Raw genomic sequence first — 20,329 nt, forward strand, 5'->3', positions numbered from 1 at the left:
GAACAAAGCCTCAGACAGAGGGCTTATGAGCTATTACTTATTAGGAATTTCCATTCCCAGGAGCAGGAAGGACTGTGCTCATGCCAAGCCCAGCACTGAGCAGCAAGCCCTGAGCAGCAAGGCCAATGGCACCTCCAGACCATCTTGAGAAGGGGGTAAAAGGAATGGGGAAGAACAGCACATTCTTTGGTGAGGAGGGGGAACTACTTCACCAGTTTCCATCTTCTGCTTTCTCTCGGGGACATTAGCTCCCCAATTCCCAGCCTTGGAAGAAATCCAATCCGATAAACTCCTTTATCTCCAGGACTCCGGCCCCTCAAGTCCAAGCTGCTTAAGCTGTCCCTGAGGCCTTCAGACAGAATCCTTTTGTCAATATATCTAGCTTTTCTGGTTGTTCTCACTGAGGCATTTATTACTGCAAACCATACCACTGAAGTCATAAGTGAAAGCTCACCTATGTTTTGATTTGTGATTTTTTTCTCAGTGCTATTTTCCCCTAAATAATTAAGAATTTTAGTTTAGTGGAAAACAGTATGGAGATTCCTCAGGAAACTAAAAATAGAACTACCATTTGATCCGGCAATCCCACTCCTGGGCATCTATCCAGAGAAAACCATGACTCGCAAAGACACATGTACTCTGATATTCATTGCAGCACTATTTTCAATAGCCAAGACCTAGAAACAACCTAAATGCCCATCAACAGAGGAGTGGATCAAGAATATGTGGTACATATACACAGTGGAATACTACTCAGCCATTAAAATGAACGAAATACTGGTATTTTTAGCAACATGGATGGACCTAGAAATTATCATGTTGAATGAAGTCAGTCAGACAATGAGACACCAACATCAAATGCTTTCACTGACATGTGGAATCTGAAAAAAGGACACAATTAACTTCTTTGCAGAACAGATACTGTCTCACAGACTTTGAAAAATTTATGGTTTCCAAAGGAGACGATTTGGGAGTGGGGGGATTCACTGAGGTTGTGGGATGGAAATCCTATAAAACTGGATTGTGATGATCATTGTACAACTATAAATGTAATAAATTCATTGAGTAATAAAAAACATACAAATACAAATAAAGATCAAATAGTACATATAAAAAAAGAATTTTAGTTTTGATTAACTCTTGACTTAATCATTAAGAAGTATGTTGGGTTTTGTTTTTGGCTATCACTATATAACAGATTTTCTAAAACTTAGTGGGTTAGGATGACGACATATAAGATCTCACCATTTATTTAAGTCAGGAAATTGGGCAGGACTCATCTGAATGTCCTGCTTCAGAATCAGGCTGCATGCAGGGTGTCAGCCAGGATTAAACTACCTCAGGATTGCACTGAAGAAGAACCTGCTCACTCATGGGGTTGTTGGCACAATTCCATTTTTCCAAAGGATGTTGATGTGAGGGCCTCCATCCCTCCCTGGCTGCTGCCCTGGAGTATGTTCAGTCTCTTGCCAGGTGGGCAGCTTGTTTCATCAACTGAGCAAGTGAGAAGAACCAGAAAGAGAGAATTCAGCAAAAGGGAAGCCATTCTTTTTCTTTCTTTCTTTCTTTCTTTCTTTTGGCATGCAGAAGTTCCAGGGACAGGGATCAAACTGCATCACAGCAGTGACAACAGTGGGTCCTTAACCCACTGAGCCACCAGAAAACTCTGGGAGGTAAGTCTTTTGTAACCCACTCCTGGAAGTCATCTATGACAGGGAGGAAAAAAATTTTTTTCAATGCACGCAACTTTTACCTCAGCAATTCCACTTGGTACCTGTAGGTACACTTACCTGTATGCTTAAAGAAAATGTTCTAGACTATTAATTGTGGCAGTTTCTATAGCAGCGAAAGATTAAAAGAACTGAAATTTTCATCAATAGGTGAATGATAAATTATAGGACATTGCACAGTGGAATACTATGCAACACTGAAAACACCAGAGGTAACTCTGGTCATTCAAAACTAGAATAATTGCCAAGATATGTTGGAAATAATAGGAAGGAAAACAAAGTCCTGTGTTATTTTTAATATCAAGTTATCACCTGAGAGAAATAAAAAGGAAGCACCTACCTAAATGCTAGACATGTATTAGAATAGCTCTAAAGTGATACAAGAAATAAATGATATGGTTGACTCTTAGAAACTGCACTGTGGGACAGGTGAGCAAGGGTGGGATATAGAGCTACTTTTTACTCTATACCTTCTGTAACATTTGATATTAGACCATACACATGATTTCAAATAATAATAAAGTCTTTATGAGGTTACGTAATACTGTTGCCAACATTTTTTAAGTACTAATGTTTCAACTCTTCTGCTTGTGTATTTTAACGGTAAAAATTGAGGCAGGAATAATACGACTTTTGATCCTAAGATTCAATTTCATAAACCAAATAAAGGCTAATTTAAAAAAAAATAATGGAGACAAAATTATTTGCAGAGCTATCTTGTCAGTGAATTCATTAGATAGTAAAATAGCTTTGAAGAATAAGAGCCAATGCTCAAATGTTGGTCCTTTGAAATTAATATTGATTCAGAACTTGAGGAAACAACATTTTAAAAAACCTTGTCAGGCAGAAGGATGTAGGCCCACATGTTGGCATATGTGTAGATCCGCAGGACACATAAGGAACATTCTTTAGCTTCCTTGCCAACTATGAGGCCTTTGATCTTTGAAATAATTTCACCTTGATGATTCCATATATATATATATATATATATATATATGTGTGTATGTATGTATGTATATATACATATATATATACACACATACACATATATATATATGTCTTGTACTTAAGTTTGCATTTTCTTTCAGTTCTTCCTTTTAGCCAGTTAAATTTATTGCATTTTTCATCCAAGTGGGAGTTTTCTCTTTATTAAGATGGCTGGACTGAGTTCATAATGTACAGTTAATCCATAGTGGTCTTTAGAATAATATGCCAAGATTTTGACAGGATTGAGTTTTATGAGTGACTGCTTCTTTTGTAATATTGTATTTAGGAAAAAAATTAAAGGCCTTCAAGTCATTTTTCTCTCTCAGTTGAGTTAAAAAACACACATACACATTATATTTAATGGAGTGGGCCTGTCCAGATAACTCAGAAATATTTTAAGTCAAAATAAATGAAAAATAATTATTGAAGCCAGAATTAAATTTTGGAAGAAGTTCATTAAATCTGTCTCTCTACCTTTGCGTAGGGTGAAATTTGCCACAATTTTTTTTTAATGGCTACACCATGGTGTATGGAATTTCCCAGACCAGGGGTTGAATCTGAGCCACAGGTACAGCAAATGCTAGATCCTTTAATCCACTGCTCTGGCTTGGGGATCCAACTCATGCCTCTTCAATGACCCAAGCCGTTGCAGTAAGATTCTTAACTTACTGTACCACAGCAGGAACTCCAAAATTTTCTGCTCTTAAAAAAAATTTCAAATGTTCTTTACTGTAGACCCTAGGTTTATAACCTTCTCACTTCTCCTAACATCCTTCCTTCTCTTCCCTCTTTTTTCCCTCTTTCCTGCCCTTCCCTAAAAATGAAGAACAGATGAAGTCTGTTGAGAGATGGTTTATTCATTCAATAAATATTTCCTGAGGGCTTCTGTGGGTAGTTTCCAGACTCTGTTCCAGGCTTGGTGACCACAGTGCAAACAAGACAAAGGTCTAAGCTTCACGAGGCTTAATTCCTAGAAGGGAAGGCAACAAATAAGTAAATATCATATCTAATTTCAGATAGTCATAGGCGTGTCTTCCACTGATGTACCAGTCCCCAACCTTAGTAACTTAAAATGTCACCCACATATTTGTTCATGATTCTGTGCAATGGCTAGATTCAGGTACATATTTGTCTATACATTCAGGTTGCTTAACAAACCCCTGGCTTCCACCCATTAGATGAGAGCAGTACCTTCCTAGCCCAGTTGTCACACTGAAATTATCTCCAGATCATACTGCCAACTGTTCCCTGGGAGGGCATGTTCAACTCCTGCCCAGAACCTTTGTTCTATGGCAAGCCAGTCAATGCTGAGGAAGCTCAAATTATTCAAGACCACCATGCAGGGGATGTCACATGTAAGTGCCCCAGTGAACAGTACCAGTCAGAGCCCAGCCTGGCAACCACCCTCACCAGGGTGCTAGGTTTGTGAGTGGAGCCATTCTGGTCCCTCAGTGCGGTCCATCTGCCAGCTGAGTACCACTGAGTCATCTCAGTCGATGTCACTAGAAGCAGAAGAATTACCCAGCCATGCAAACCCTGTCTGAATTCCTTGCCTGCAGAGTTTGTGACATTTAATTTTTAAAAAGCCTGCTCTTTTAACCCACTAAGTTTAAGGACAGTTCGTTATGTAGCACTAGTGGCTGGAGTACCTATATGGATGAAAAGTGAGAAGTAATGATGTTTTGCTATTTTTTAAAAAAAGAAATTCCTATTCATGCTTGCCCCTGGGTGTTTATTTTAATTTTTATAATTTGCTATAGATCAAATGAAGTTGCTTTCATTCTGTAACACATATTGATTGAGAATCCCTATTTGTGCCAGGAATCACGTTTGCTCCTAGAGATGCAGAGACAAATACACATTTTTGAATCATTATATCTGTTTAATTTCGTGTTATCTAACCAACAGTTTCCCTTTTGTGAGTTGGTGACCTTGATATGACCTTCATTCTTCGGTTTGTTTTGCTTCTGCTTGGGCCAGTCCTCTTCCTGGAACTTACTTCTCCCTCTCCATTTTCCTAAATCTTGTCCACATTAGGGCCAAATCCAATACCACCTCCTTCACAAAACTTTATCCTATCCATTAGGCAGAATTACTTTCATCCCTTTTTTGGCTGTTCACTTTTTTCCCCTTCTCTTCCAAGCTTAACATTACATATTATCCTTACTCAGTATCTGGCCTTTCCACTTATTTCATAGAGAAAATGGAACCCATGAGCATTGAGTTCTGTTGGAATCAAGCTTCCCAGCCCCTAAACACACTTTGTATCTGTGATGCAAGAAATTCAGCTGACCTCCTGCATTAGTCAGTGTTCCACAGAGGCAGAGAGCCAATACGATGTAGATAGATGATAGATGATAGATAGATAGATAGATAGATAGATAGATGGATGGATGGATGGATGGATGGATGGATGGATGTTGTAGGAACTAACTCACACAGTTATGGAGTGTGAGATGTCCCCTGATCTTCCCTTTGAAGTCTGGAGCACCAGGAAAACCAGTAGTATCATTCAGTCCCCATCTGAAGGCCTGAGAATGGGGCCAAAGTAAGCCCCAGTCTGAGTCAGCAACCTTGAGCACCCGGAGCAGTGATGTCTGAGGGCAGGAGAGATGGATGTCTCCATTCAAGCTGAGAGTAAATTCTTTTTTCGGCCTTTTTGTTTGCGTCGGATCCCTCACAAATTAGATGATGCCCACCAGTCTTGGTGAGGACCATCTTCTTTACTCCTCTCCTGACTCGGTGCTCTTCTCCTGCAGAGACATCTTACAGCCACGTGCCCTTTACCAGCTCTCTGAGCACCCCTTAGCCTGGTCAAGTTGACACAAGAAATTACCATATGTCCTTAACTCCATTTCCATAGCACAGCTTGTTGTCTTCAATTTAAAGCCACCCCGTCTCACTTTGGATCCACAGCCCCCCACCTCTGGGATCCAGAGTCCCCTTTTCTCTGAAATTTCTCCCCTATCCCACCTTCTTTCCCTCTCTTAAAATAATAACCTGAATCCTCTCACACTGATAGATGAGAGGACCCTTCTGGATTCTCTCTCTACTCTGCTCACTCTTCTTTTCAGAGTCAATGTTCTTGAAAGAGTTCTTTCCACTTTGAATCCCTCATTTACTCTTTTTTTTTTTTCCCCGGCATTTTAGGGCTGTACCCGCAGCATATGGAGGTTCCCAGGCTAGGGGTCCAATCAGAGCTATAGCCGTCTGCCCACGCCACAGCCACAGCAACACAGGATCCAAGCTGCATCTGTGACCTACACCACAGCTCACCACAATGCTGGATCGTTAACCCACCGAGCGAGGCCAGGGATTGAACCTGCGTCCTCCCGGGTTCTAGTCAGGTTCATTAACCACCGAGCCACAACAGGAACTCCTCTCATTTATTCTTTAATCCTACGTAATTTCCTACTTCTTTATCCCCATACACGGCCCTCACCCTCATCCCCATCCCCCACACATTCTACTGAAACATCTCTGGTGAAACTGGCCACTCACTTCATCTTCACTAAATAGCTGACAGTTTTCAGTCTCCATATCACAACCTTTTGTTATGACTGACAGTCACCTACTTTCTCTTGCTTACAACTCACTTGGTTCTCCAGGACACCCTTTTCTCTCCATCCCTGCAACTCCTTCTTTGGTTTTTTGGGGGGTTTTCTTTGGGGGGGTGGGCAGCGTGGTCTCTTCTCCCTCTTTTCTCACCAGTTCCTGCTTCTCTCCCCATGGGGCCACCTCTGTGCCCTCAGATACCCCCATCACTTCTTCAGTCATCCAAACTGCTCCTAACTCAGTTCTTCCCCAGTCCCAGCCTCTCTGCTGAGCCCTCAACTCAGATATTCACCTGCCTCTTGGACATACCTGCTTAACTGTCCCTCAGATATCTCGAATGCTCCAGGTTCAAGACCAAGCTCATAATCTGACTGCTTAAATATCTCTCCTGGTCTCATCTTGGGGATGAGCACTATTCCCATGGACACATCTGACAGAGCCAATTTCCCCTATCCATGACCAGATCCTAAGGATTCTGCCTCCCTCAATTTAGCTTGCATCTATCCACACTGACTCTGCCTTAGCTCAGACCCTCATCTTTTCTCTCCTGGATTATTACAGCAACCTTTTAATTAACCCCCATCTCCAGCTTTGCCCTTTCTCCAACTATTCTCTACGCCACTGCAAAATTTCTTTCTAATAGAAACATTTGATTATCTCAGTGACACAATTAAAATCTTCCTTGAGGATGAAACCCAAGTGCCTCCATCTGGCAGGCAGGGCTGCATGATCCGGTCCATGCTCAACTTTCCCATTCCATCTCTTGCTGCATCTTCCTCTGCACACTGGTCCCATTAGTATGTTTGCACTTTCTTGAGGACATCACACTGTTTTATGTCTATGACTTGCTAATGGGATATTTTGTTCTATTATTTTGTATTCAATGTTCTGGTATATCTCTCTCCCATCTTACCCCTTTATGGCTCATCTAACTAGATGAGTTAGATACACTGACTCTGAACAGATCATTGCTGTCTTGAGACCGTGTGTTTGTAACTCAGCAGATCAATGAAAATATTTGAATTTAACTTTTTTCAACTATTAAGATGATTCAGTGTTAAAATACATTTCTCAGTTTTGTCCCCATAGAATTTAACATTTCAAGCAGTTTTAGCAGCTGATAGCTTATTTTTCTCACATATTGTTTCTTCCCCGCACCTAGAAAATAGGCTCCATGAAACCAGGGACCTCAGCTGTGTTTTTGTTCCAGATCCCCTGTGCCTAGAACAGTGCCCAAAAGAGGGCGATAGTCAATCCATATGTGTCCAAAGAAACAGTGAATAAATGCTCAACGTTAAAAAGCTCAGCCCAGGAATTACTGTGTGACTCAATGGGTTAAGGATTTGGCATTGTCACTGCAGCTGCTCAGGTCGCCATTGTGGCATGGATTCAACCCCTGGGTCCAGGAATTTCTGCATGCCATGCAAGCAGCAAAAGCTCAGCCCAGTTGTCAACTCTTTGGGTGGCCTTTCCTGATGCTCCCACAGTAGGATACGGTAGGATCACCTTCCCTGTGAGTCAGCATACCCCTGAGTTTTTCTCTGTGATAGTATTTAGAACAATGCATTGTAACTGTCCAAAGCCCTGTCTCTTCCCACCACAGACATTCAATAACATCTTAGGTAATTAACCCCATTGCAGCTTCTCTGAGAGCATGCAACATGCATTCTTTGTCTCCTTTGCTGGCCCGCAAAGGCTTTGAGAATAGGAACTCTTCCCTCCCCCCACCCTCTACCCCCTTCTTGCTCCGTCTATTACCATGCTGTTCACATTCTAAACACACAATAAATGTTGAATTAAATTACCATTAGTGTTTCATATGTTTGGATAAACCTAAATGGAGCTCATCAAAAACAACAAGATGTTCATTTTTATGATGCTGACCAACAACATGATGCCAGGATATGGAAACAGATGGTTAGTTGCGACTTTTATAATTATATGGAATACATTCTTTCAAACAACAAATTGCTGTAGAACCTTTGGCATCCAGTCCATACTTAATAGTTTGCATGGTTTCTGTTGGGATTTTGTACTAAGGTTCCTGCTATCTTCAATCGGGACCTCCTAGGAGGGTAATTTCTACAGCCAGAGTGTGCAATCTACCACAACCTGGATAAAATAGCCTACAAAACAGTTCAACTCCCTTGGCAGCCTTTGTGCGCTCATCAAGCCTGCACATTATTTATCTGTTGGGGGATAAGAAGTAGAAAATGTCCTGGTCTACCTCCTGGACAGTGTTTATTTAGCCCTGAAAAATTCTGACCCTGAATCTTTTCTTATGAGATTTTACATTTTTTAGAACATGACTCCTGACCTGCTAGGATTAGATGCACCAACATTTGTTTTATAGTAGCTATAACTTAACTTCCTTAATATTTGATAAACACCCTTGCCCCTAGATTGAAATTTGGAAAGAAAAGGGGGTTTTCATATGATTTTGAGGACAGATCGCCTCAGCCGTTGGTTAATTTTATCCAAACAGTGTTTAATCTTTTACAGCTTCTAATGTGTATAAAAACATGTTTGCTTTTACTAATCCAAGTGTTAACATATTGGTTATTATGAGAGTACCAGTTTTAATCACAGTGGCTTTGTATTGTACCCAGGTTAGATTCTAAAATCAGTCTATTTGGCAAAAGTCTTGTGTAAAATATTACCCTTGACAGTGACCCAAAAGAAGACAAGTTCCATCCATGCAGTCATATCTCTTCTTACATCACCATGGGTTGCTGTTTCATCATTTCCACATCACATGAAGTTACTGGCTTGCATTTAAGGGCCATTTTGTATGAATAACATATATCTACAGAGCAATAATTATCTTCAGTAGCATGAGATGATCACGTGGCCAGAGTCTGCTGGAATCAACATCAGGTTCACCTCCCATTTAATTCTCACTTAAAAGTATGTGCTCTTTGGAGAAACATCAGGCAGAATCACCATCACGTTGTGTCTCTCCCTCTCTTTCTCCAAGATAGATCATACACAGACATTCATCGTGCATGTTCCGTGTCTACACGACAAGTTTTCTTAACTGTTCTCAATAGCTTGTCACAAACCCAACAGAAGCAAAGATCTTGTCCATCTAATCAACCCATTCCAACAGTTCCCCACGGCTGATCATGACAAGTTGGATTTCTGCTCTACAATTCTGAACCCCATCCCCCCACCTCCTGCAGACAGGTACCTAAGAACTAACTGGCTTTGTCTATTTCTTCCATATTTTAATGAACATAGAAGAGTCTTGATGGCAGCACCTATAGTTCTCTTTTTAGGACAGTGTGCTTTCTGAAATAGCTAAATAAGAAAGTAAGGCACAGCCTACGGCAGACACTCCTTCCCCACTCCTTCTTCTTTCATCCCCCCTCCCTCACCCTCCGAGTCCCTCCAAGTGATTTCATTTAGATTCTGCAAAGCCATCCATCAAACACTCCTTGGCATAGCCTTCCAGGGAATCCTGCCTGTGCCCAGGCCCCTGCTGGGCTGGAGGGTGGCCTCCCCCAGCTGACCCATGGTATTCAGCCCCAGGCAGAGGGCGGTGGTACTTGCTGGGTAGGGACATGGAGAGGCAGGCTGAGGAGGCCATGGGGCTCAGGAGAACTTGTTCTGGGAAGGCAGGTAGGAACCTGGCAGAAGGTGAAGCCCATGGTACACGTTTCCTTGTCACTTGCAAAGCACAGATTCAAACTTAGAGTTAAGAATTTCAATACGGCAACTGCAGAGCATGAAACCCCAAGCAAAATGTCTTTCTGCTTGGTGGGTCCTGAGTGACTGCTCTGGCCCCACACCGTGCAGCCTGCCTTGGCTCCTTGCCACACCAACAGCTAGCTGCAAGGGGCTACTTTTTCCTTTCTCAGGGGTATGTATCTAGCTGTAAGAATTCTGGACCCCAGTATTAAAAAGGTGTCAGGAGGTCTAATTGGCCGCTTCAAGTATGCAGTGTTTCATTTAATGCCATTGTTTTCAGTGACCCCATCCTTGGCCAGGAATTCCCGAACCTGATTTCCTGTTTCAGTTTTTTTACAGAATAATTCTCAAGTCTTCTGCCAGGTGAAAAGAGACTTCAGGACTGAAATGGAAGAAGGAAGGAGATCAGGGGTAGGTAACTGCTTATAAATACTTGTAGACAATCTCTCTCTCTCCAGCCCCAAGCAAACCCCATTTTCAGAAGTATGTGGTGCTTTCCATTTCCAAAAATGTGCATTTCTGGACTTCTGTGATAAAACCTGACTTGGCTTTCCCTCTCCAATTTATACTTTAATTTCCTCTGCATTGCTAATTCAGTTACCACTCACTCGTTTCCTTCCTAGCTTCCAAAATTATGTTGCTAGGCTCTTTACTTCTATTCTTTTTATCCTATGAGCTTTTGCCTTTTCAAAAGCTCTCTGTCATCTTAGCGGGGTTTTGCAAGGACAGAATTGTTTATCCATGTGTAATCAAATCGAAATGTTTAACTGAAAGTCTCTCTTTTTTATTTCCTTCCCTTTTTAAAAATAGGAGTTCTCTTTCTCTTTTCTCCTCTTCTTTGATGGTTGTCTACAGGGGATGCTGGTGGTGATTATATTCACAGTTTAGGCTAAGAATGCAGGATCCTGAGAAGCCTGGCCCCAAAGAGGGAGAGTCTGTTGACCCTTTTCTTAACTGGAAAAGGGGTGCGAGCCTGTTGGGCCACCTGGCAAAGGCACATATCAGATACCTAGTTCCTAGCTGAAGAGGTGCTTCAAGAGCACAGTGATGCCTGCCTTCTCCAGAAACTACATTTGTTGTGATGGTGAGGCTACAGCAGCAGCATCCAGGTCATAGATTCTCCTGGCTCTGAACAATGGACCCAAGCTGGACCAATCGGTAGATGGCCCCTTGGAGTATGGGCTTTGCTCCCAGGTGAGAGAATTAGGAGTTATCAGTAAGCAAGGCAAGCAAATGGCAGCAAAAGTTCGATCCCAGGCCTTGCTCAGTGTGTTAAGGATCTGGCATTGCCATGAGCTGTGGTGTAGATCGAAGACGCGGCTCAGATCCCATGTTGCTGTGGCTGTGGGTTAGAGAGGCAGCTGTAGCTCTGATTCGAGCCCTAGCCTGGGAACTTCTATATGCTGTGGGTGTGCCCCCCACACCAAAAAAAAAAAACCCAAAGATTTTAAACTAGTCCAATATTCAGTAGCTTTCAGCAATAGAAATCAGACAATTTCAGTTAATAGCATTGATTTTTCTTTCTTTCTTTTTTTTTTGTCTTTTTAGGGCCACACCCATGACATATGGAGTTTCCCAGGCTAGGGTCCATTCGGAGTTGTAGCCACTGGCCTACACCACAGCCACAGCAAAGCTAGATCCAAGCTGCTTCTGAGACCTATACCACAGCTCACAGCAACACTGGATCCTCAGCCCACTGAGCGAGGCAAGGAATCAAACCTGCGTCCTTGTGGGCTTTTTCTTTTTTTTTTTTTTTAATAGCATTGATTTTTAATGACACATTGAGAAAATACTTCCTGAAAACAGGAAAATAATTGGATGTATGTAACCGGGACTGGCTCATTCGTAACTTGAAGAAATAAAGATACTAAAATAATACTCAGAATATATTATGAAAGTAAGTAAGCAAATTCTCTACCCGTGTTCTTTAGCAAGCTACAACAACCCCCAATCACAATCAAAGACGGAGAAAGAGAAAGATAGGTGTGTTTAGTTTTCCTGTTTTTACCCCCCCCCCATTCAAAGACCCTTTCTCTGAAAGATTAAAAAAATCCTCTAGCCTGAAGGTGAAAAAAATCTCCTGTCACTATAATACATTATTACTTGATGTTTGTATATGAATCTATTTTACAAAGTGAATCTATATCCCTTATCTTATTCAATTCTATGAGCATGTATTTTTAAGTCCCAACACAACTCTCGCCTTGCCTTTTTTCCTTTCCTTGCTGTGAAATAAAGGTGCTCAGATAAAATACGGCCTGAATTTCAATTCCAAGTGCAGGGTAAGGATATACAACTTCTACATTTAGATCCGTATCTTGGGCTTTGTGCCCTGTTCTCTGAACACTTGAATTAACATCAACTCTGTGTCCCTCATCGAAAATAGATGTTGAATCAGGACAGTAGTGGATATTTATCATTGCAAAAAAAAAAAAAAAAAATAGGTGTAAGGTAAGCAATTCAGATAACATTAGGAAACAACTGCAAAACAGGTGTTCTTGTTATTTATAGCGTGCTTTGGAGAGCATAAAATAAGGGACAGCCTTCGTCCACTGGGACTGTGGTTGAAGGACAAAAACAGGAAAGAGACCAAATAAGCAAGTCAGAAACACGATTTGGGAGGAAGGCGGGCTTCACGGATGAGATATCACTGATGTTCAGTCTCGTTTCTCTTTTTCCCAGAACCATCTCTCATGTCTCCTCCTCCATGGGGGAGAATTTTACTAGGGACTGTATTCAAAAGATTTGGTGAAGCGTTAATTCTGAAAACAAATTTGCCAGGAAAGGATTTTGCTGAGAAACGCCTAAGAGAAATAACATTTTTTCACACATAAAATTTTGTAGGGCAGCAGGGAATATCAAGATCTGGAGAAAATGGTGAAAAGACTATATGGGCAGAGGAAGAACGAAATTTGGCTGAAGCAAGGGGAGATTCCATATGCGGTTATGATGCATAACAAGGAATTACGTGTCTATTTGCCAACAATTCAGAATTATAGAGCTCTCATGACCCACATTTTTACTTTTACACCAGAATAAGAAATCACAAAGGAAGCCATAAGCAGAAACTGATCTTCAACTTTTACCTTTAAAAGTGGCTCTCCCCCCACCTTCGGGGCAAATAAGTGTTTGGCCAAAAGCCTCCTTTCAGCTCGTTTATCTTGAAACTCTATCTCTGGTTTAAAATGCGAAGCTTTGCCTAGGTAAAGGAATTTCAGGCATCACTGAACAGTCAAGGAAAGGTTTTGGCCCAAAATCCCATGGAATCTATCACAATATCACATATATATTTTACATATTTTTAATTATCTTTTAGCCCTTGAGGCAGGAAAAAATATGTAACTTGACAATGCTGATAACTTATTAGGGTTGACTACGTGAAACACTCAGGATGATTAAAGAATAAGCACGCTGCAAACCTGGATAACTTAATAGTCATTGGCAAAGCCAAGAGCTGGCTCTGTAAGAGACCTTCTCAACAAAAGAAAGGAAGGTTGTCTGCAAATTGGTGATCCCTGGCAACCTCCTTGAATACAATCATGACAATTTCTTCCCCCCTACAGTCATTCACTCATGCAACAAATATTTACTGAGCAGCTACTCTGTGTCATGCCATGTTCATACTCTTTGTATGAACAGAAACATTACCAGCTCTCATGGATCTTACATTACAGGTAAGGGAGGAAAACAAGCAAACAAATACACAAGAAAAATGTCAGAAGGTGACAACGTGGTCTAGAGAGAAGCTGATGTGATGGATCAAGATGGTGACTAATTTTTTAATTGAGCTATAATTGGTTTACAATATTGTGTTAGTTTCAGGTGTACAAAAAAGTGATTCAGTTATAGCTTCTTTTTCAGATTCTTTCCAACTATAAGTTATTCCAAGACATCGAATATAGTTCCCTCTTCTAGAGGGCAGATCACTGTCCTTTACCTATTTTATATATAACAATGTGTATCTGTTCATTCCAAACTCCTAACTTATCCCTTCTCCCTCTTCTCTACTCTTTGGTAACCATAAGTTTGTTTTCTGTGTCTGTGAGTCTGTTTCTGCTTCATAAATAAGTTCATTTGGTTTATTTTTTAGATTCCATGTATAAGTGATATGGTATTTGTTTTTGTCTGACTTATTTCACTTAGTATGATAGTCTCTAGGTCCATTTATGATGCTGCAAGTGGCATTATATCATTCTTTTTTATGGCCAAGTAATATTCCATTGTATGTATCCACCATATTTTAAGTTGTGTGACCAGAGCAAGTTCCTCAAAGAAGGCAGTATTTAAATTAAGCAACTGTGCATGGCAATGGGAAGCAAGGAAGTGAAGATCTGGGAGAAAGAACTTTCCAAGCAGAGGAAATAGGTGACCTAACATGGAAGGTGCAGATGTATCTGGAATGTGTTAGATGAGCAGGATGGGTGTGAGGTGAAAGTGGAAATGTTAACAGAGGCCAGATCATAAAAAGTGGGTGTTTTGACAGGCAGAGAGATTGGATCTTGTCCTGATTACTATGGGAAGACTTCATAGAGTTTTAAGAAGGGGAGAAATGAGATAAGATTTCCATTTTTTAAAATCCCACTGGCCACTGTGCACAGGATGGATCATAAGGTATCAAGAGTGAAAGCAGAGAAGGAGTTCCTGTCGTGGCTCAGCAGTAGTGAACCTGACTAGTATCCATAAGACGACGGTTTGAATCCTAGCCTCGCTCAGTGGGTTAAGGATCCAGTGTTGCCATGAGCTGTGGTGTAGGTCACAGATGTGGGTCAGATCCCACAGTGTTGCTGTGGCTGTGGCCTATGCCAGTAGCTATAAGCTCCAATTCAATTCCCAACCTGGGAATTTCCATATGCTGTGGGTGCGGCCCTAAAAAACAAATAAGCAAACAAAAAAAGTGAAAGGAGAGAAAGAAATTAAGAAACTATCACAATAGCTTAAATGAAAGCTGACAATGGCTTCAAGAAGGTCAACAGCAATAGAAATGGTAAGAAGTGGTCAGATCTAGGACACACCTTAGAAGGACTCTCAAAGAGAGTTTCTTATGAATGGGATAGGAACACATTGAGGGAAAGAAAGAAATCATGAATTGACTGAAACAGGCTTCCAGCAATCCCTGCAGCCCTTGGCATGTAGCTGCCTCACTCTACTTTCCGCCTACCTCTTCACAAAGCTGTTTTCACTTTCTGTGTGTCTGTCTCTCTCTCCCTATGATGCCACCTATCATGGGGTTTAGGGTCCATGCTTATTCAGCATGACCTCATCTTAATGTGGTTACACCTGCAAGAACCCTATTTCCACTGGGCAAACACAAATTTTATGAGGACACTACACAACCCAGGACAGCAGCCAAGGTTCCATATGAGCAGCCAAGGGACTGCTCTCTCTTAAGTCAAGAGAGTCAGGAGTTCCCGTCGTGGTTAATGAATCTGACTAGGAACCATGAGGTTGCCATTTCAATCCCTGGCCTTGCTCAGTGGGTTAAGGATCTGGCATTGCCGTGAGCTATGGTGTAGGTTGAAAACTCTGTTCGGGTCCCATGTTGCTGTGGCCGTGGCGTATGCTGGTAGCTACAGCTCCGATTAGACCCCTAGCTGAGAAACCTTCATATGCTGCAGGAGCAGCCCTAAAAAGACAAAAAAAAAAAAAAAGAGAGAGAGAGAGAGAGTAGTCAGAGGCTCATGCCCAGGCAGGGTTGTCACTCCAGGCTCATGAGGCTAAGAATCACTTCATTGTCTAATGAAGCCTAGCACTGCAATGGGTTGATGAAGAATCTACCTCTTAGCCCTGGGGAATGGGGTTGGAACTGGAGCATTAGCCAGAGGTGTATAGGAGCACACTTAGAGCAGATTATATCTCAACTTTGGAGGTGACAGGCAGCATCAATATGTGTTATGGCTATGTCCCCCAACTTCATATGTTGAGGCCTTAAAATCCAGTGTGACTATATTTGGAGACTGGGCCTGTAGGGAAGTTATTAAGGTTAAATGAGGCTGTAAGGGTGGGGCCCTAATCCAATAGAATTGGTGTCCTTATAAAAAGAGGAAGAGAGGAGTCCCTGTCGTGGCACAGTAGAAACGAATCCAACTAGGAACCATGAGGTTGTAGGTTCAATCCCTGGCCTCAATCAGTGGGTTAAGGAGTGAGCTGTGGTGTAAGTCACAGACTCAGCTCAGAACTGGCATTGCTGTGGCTCTGGCATAGGCTGGCAGTCGTAGCTCCAACTGTAGCTCTGATTCGACCCCTAGCCTGGGAACCTCCATATGCCACAGGTGTGGCCCTAAAAAAAAAAAAAAAAAAAAAAGGAAGAGACCCCAGTGATCTCTCTCCATCACACCTAGAAAGGAAAGGTCATGTGAGGTCACAGGGAGAAGGTAGCCATCTCCAAGCCAGGAAGTGAGCTCTCACCAGATACCAAACCTGACAGCACTTGGATCTCAGACTTTTAGCCTCCAGAGCTTTGAGGAAAAAAAGTGTCTGTTGTTTAAGCCCCCCAGTTTGTCGTATGTTGTTTCGGCAGCCCCCTCAAACTAGAACAGCAAGTCTGCACTTCATGAACAGGAGGCGTCAGATGCCCCATGGACCCCAAGGAGAGGTGAGGGAAGAGCTATGGTCTATTCTAGAGAAGGTATGGTCTATTCTAGAGAAAAACTTCTCCTAAGTCTTCATGACAGTGTTTCTGATTTGATTATACAGGATTATTATTAAACAAGTATTTATTGCACACTTACTATGTACAAGTCACTAGTTGTATCGCTAAATTTCAGAATTTCAGATCTAGGGGAGGAGTTCCCATTGTGGTGTAGCAGAAATGAATCTGACTAGCATCCATGAGGATGCAGGTTCAATCCCTGGCCTCACTCAGTGGGTCAGAAATCCAGTTTTGTCATGAGCTGTGTGGATCCCACATTGCTGTGGCTGTGTGCAGGCCAGCAGCTACAGCTCTGATTCAACCCCTAGCCCGGGAACTTCCATATGACACAGGTATGGCCCTAAAAAGCGAAAAAAAAAAAAAAAAATCTAGGTGAGATTGGACCTTGGTCTGAAGCTAAAGAGAAAGTGACTTGGTTGAGTCACTCTGTGACTCACTGTTCCTCTGCAGTAAATGGCAATAATGTTCACCTTTGATATCATGATTTTAAAGAGGTGAAAACCACACCTATGCTATGAAAATCATATGATGTTAACTATTTCTTGATATTGGGGGAAGTATAATTTCTTTAAATCAGTAACCATATTTCAGACACTATAGACATTGCTCCTATGTCATCTGCAATAAGAACTAAAATTATTTCATCTTCCATAAGTTTTTTACTTACTTCATGCTCTAGTCTGAGCCATTTTCCATTTGATTACTACATGGGGAATTATCTTGACCCTTGATAACAAGTTTAGAAGCTCCTTGCAATCCGATTTCACAGTTTATATTCCCTCTATGCTCTTCCTGGATGCGCTCCCCGAAAGCATGTACAAACAGGAACCGAGGGGTCACTTTGAAGCTCTGGTCTGGTTTAACATCTTTATTGACAACCCAGAAGAATGCAAAAACTCCACAGTAATGAAATCTGATTCTAAATTGGGAGTTGCTGCAATGACAGTGGAATCAGTTGAGGAGAAAACAATAGTCACTGAAATTCAACTTGGCAAGTTACAATCTCATATATCTGAGAACTGAAAAGGAATTCAAAACACGAACTGTCAACGGATGAGTGAAGTCAGTCAAATATTAATGTTCTAAAAGACCTGAGGGTAATGGCAGACCTAATCACGCATGTTACAACTGAGATGGGCTGGAGAATGATCAATGCGGTTTTGTACAGCAAGTCAGGGGGTAGCATAAGGAAGGAAAATGCAGAGGGTTGGTGAGATGATATCTGGCATTTGATATCATACTGGATCAGCAACTCCCTTAATCACAGACAAGCTGAAGGCATATATCTAAGGAAGAGTGGAAGGAGAGGACTGACATTGGGAAAAACAAGTTGAACAGAGAATTAAAGCAGATGAATACGAACTGGCTGCATTCCCAACTATTCAGTTTCCAGAAGCAGTGTGTGCCTAGAAGGTAAGAAATGCAAATCTGTGTGTGGGTCTCCCATTCAGCCCATTATTAGTTGTTTTGTTACCAACCAGGATTCTTGACTTCCTTAATCAATAGAAATTGATAAAAGGCCACATAGGAAAATTCAGGCAAGGCTTTATTTGGGCACCTTCTTCAGCAACAGGGAGCAAAACCAACAACAGTTTCCCTTAGTTGCTCATCCATTGGGGCAGTGAGGAAGGGGAAGTAGGAGATGAGCTGGTTCCTTATATGGGGTGAGGGTACAGGTGGGTCCAGGGGCTGGACCAGAGGGTGGCGTAGGTGGTTTGCCTTTTGGTGGTGGTATGTACAGGGGGCCTGTGTAGTACCCCGATTTTGCTTCTGATACCCTGCTTTTGCTTTCAGCTCTTCAGAAGTGCCAGTTGGGTTTTTAGGTTTTTTGTACCTTCTTGCCCATAATTTGCCCCAACTGCACATGCATGCAGTTATTTTTAGTCCCTCTGTATTTTGTGGCTTAAGGGGATGTTCATCCACTTGCAAACATTGCAGCCACTGAAGGAAATGGTCCCAGGTACCAGGTCCCAGCCTGCCTCAGTTTGACGTTGGGCAAGTTGTAGAACTCTAGAAGTCTCTGTTTCTTGGCCTGAAAAAATGAAGTAGTAGGAATATTTGATTCTTAGGGTTGTTTGAAGGGTGAACAAATCAGTGCAGGTAAGAAATTTGTACTCTCCCCAATCCATACATTCTCAATAAGTCACCCACAATTAGTTTTTTTATATTAGTGCACTTATATATTTGTCAAACATTTTTACCCTCTGTCAGTGATGATTTTTGCACAGGAATTTTTCTAGATGTGACATTCAACTTAGAGTTTCTACCGAACAATTTGACAGCCTCTATGCCAGCAGAGTATTCATTTTAAGTAGTTCACCGTCCCCTATCACTTTCTCTGTCAGACAGCTCTACCATCTGTCCTCCTGTATCTTCTTAATCAGAATAGCCCTAATAGGCAGTCCTGGATCTAGTGATTTTTTAAACCAAGAGAATATGGAATGAGAGCCAGATGGTAAATTTGAGCATATCTAGGACAATCACTTTATTTAGCTACAAAAACAAACAAAATTAAACAGTTGTTTCTCCTTTTTATCTACTGATTTCCCTAGCCAGATAAGTCCTTGAACTTTTTTGGATGACAAAAAATGTCCATCCACTCATGGGTACCACATATCATTTCGAATTATGGGATAGCAAAGAAAGAGCATACTTTGGTTGTGCCATTTTTCAAAGTCTCAGTTGTCGTGTGATTGTTTTCTATTTTGTGTCTCGTCTTTTCCGTGATTTTTAAGCTGAAGGGCAAATGGAGGTATTCTTTTTAAAGAAGTAAATATCTGAAGGCAATTTGATGTGACCTAAAGGAAATAGGGATGGACAAAGTGAGATGACCCCTCCCCTAGGAAAATGATATAAATGACCAGGTTAAAGAGTTTCCTCCTTGTTGAAGTTTGTATACCTCTTTGACAGCTCTCCAGAGACATGAGGGTAAAGAAGTGAGTTCCCAGAAAGATGTTTTTCTGAGATTAGAGCCTAGCTTGTCCCCTTGTAATCTAGAGTTTCCTATATTAATTAACCAGACCTAACAAATTCCTTTTTCAATTGAAAATTTGTGCTCCAATGGCTTGATCAATCTGATAACACTAAAATAAAAACTTCTCTGGCCCCAAAGATTTTCTTCTGAGAAAAAAAAATGAATGACATAATACTTCTATACATAGTCCAGCCATGTCGATTTCTTTTTCCAAACCCAATATTTTTGGAGGAATTCGTAAAAGCTATCAAGCAGCTTCAGCAGAGACTCACTTTCAGAGATTATATCGATCATCTTAAACCTTTCTGTGTCATCTGGGATCTTAATGCCATTGAAATAATATACTGGTCTTCGGGCTATTTCCACTGAGGCACCAAACTACCTTTTATAAATAATTATGAAGAAGTTTGGCTTTTTTTTTTTTTCTCACTAGATTAGCTTGTCAAATATATCTCTTCTTCCATTAATACTATGTCCCCACATAACACTTGAGACAATGATGTTTTCACATTAATAATACTTTTGCCTGAAGGAAACATCTTCCTCAAGAAAGGGAAGAGGAGTTCCCATCGTGGCTCAGAGCAAACAAATCTGACTAGCATCCATGAGGATGGGTTTGATCCCTGGCTATGCTCACTGGGTTAAGGATCCAGCATTGCTGTGAGCTGTGGTATAAGGCCAGCAGCTGTAGCTCTGATTAGAGCCCTAGCCTAGGGAAGTGTGGCCCTAAAAAAAAAAAAAAAC

The sequence above is a fragment of the Sus scrofa genome, chromosome 16, assembly GCF_054392235.1.
Source record: "Sus scrofa isolate SSC_HxYL_T2T_F1_AM1 chromosome 16, Sscrofa_HxYL_maternal_Yorkshire_Landrace_v2.0, whole genome shotgun sequence".
Classification (NCBI taxonomy): domain Eukaryota; kingdom Metazoa; phylum Chordata; class Mammalia; order Artiodactyla; family Suidae; genus Sus; species Sus scrofa.